Genomic DNA, 865 nt, shown 5'->3' on the forward strand with positions numbered 1-865 from the left:
CATTCCCATCACCTAAAATGTTTATGCAATGTAGCTTTCCAATAACTCTCTTTTCCTCCTTTTCTTTAAGTTTTCTATCTCCCTATTGCCCAACTACAGCTGTTCTGGCAATCACTATGATTAATCATGTAATTGTTGTTCATTGTAATTCTATCTGTAACATGTTCTACAATTATAGATGCTTTGACTTCTTGTGTAGTACTGTTGATTTTTATTAGTTTATAGCAACTTGAATTTAGTTACTTAGAAACTGGATTGGAACCTGTTAATGTCTTTCAAATATATTATGGTTGGTCACACAGTCAGCCAGTTTAAATTGTGTTTCGCATCAAGTCTTTCCCAAGGACCTAGGATAGGCAAATGTTGTTTGATGGTGTTACATCACAGGCTGTAAGCTTTCTCCAAGCTGACTTTCATAATTGACTGATTATGATTTTGCAAAGGCCAATAATATTTAAATGGTGCTCCAGAGGTTTTTGGGATTGCACCTAAGGTACCTATTAATATTGGTACTATCTTTGCTTTCTTTTGCCACAATCATTCTATTTATATTTGCAGGCCTCGTATCTTGTGATTTTTCCCCAGTTCTTCCTCCTCTATTCTGCTGTTTCAGGTACTGCAACTTCCACTACTCAGACTTTTATTTTGTCTTTCTTATCAATAGTTGTTAGGTCTGGGGTGTTATACGGCAGGTGCTTTATTATTATTCTAAATTATGTATGTTTAGTGTTCATTAGCATTGTTTACCAATGGTAAATATTGACTCCCTGCTTTAAAATCAGATATTCAATGCATGCAAGGTCAAATTGCATTTTTTATTTCCTTTGTAATTTGACACAAATATAAATCTCATCCATACTAGTGA

This window comes from Vipera berus (assembly GCF_964194415.1).
Source record: "Vipera berus genome assembly, chromosome: 6".
Taxonomy (NCBI): domain Eukaryota; kingdom Metazoa; phylum Chordata; class Lepidosauria; order Squamata; family Viperidae; genus Vipera; species Vipera berus.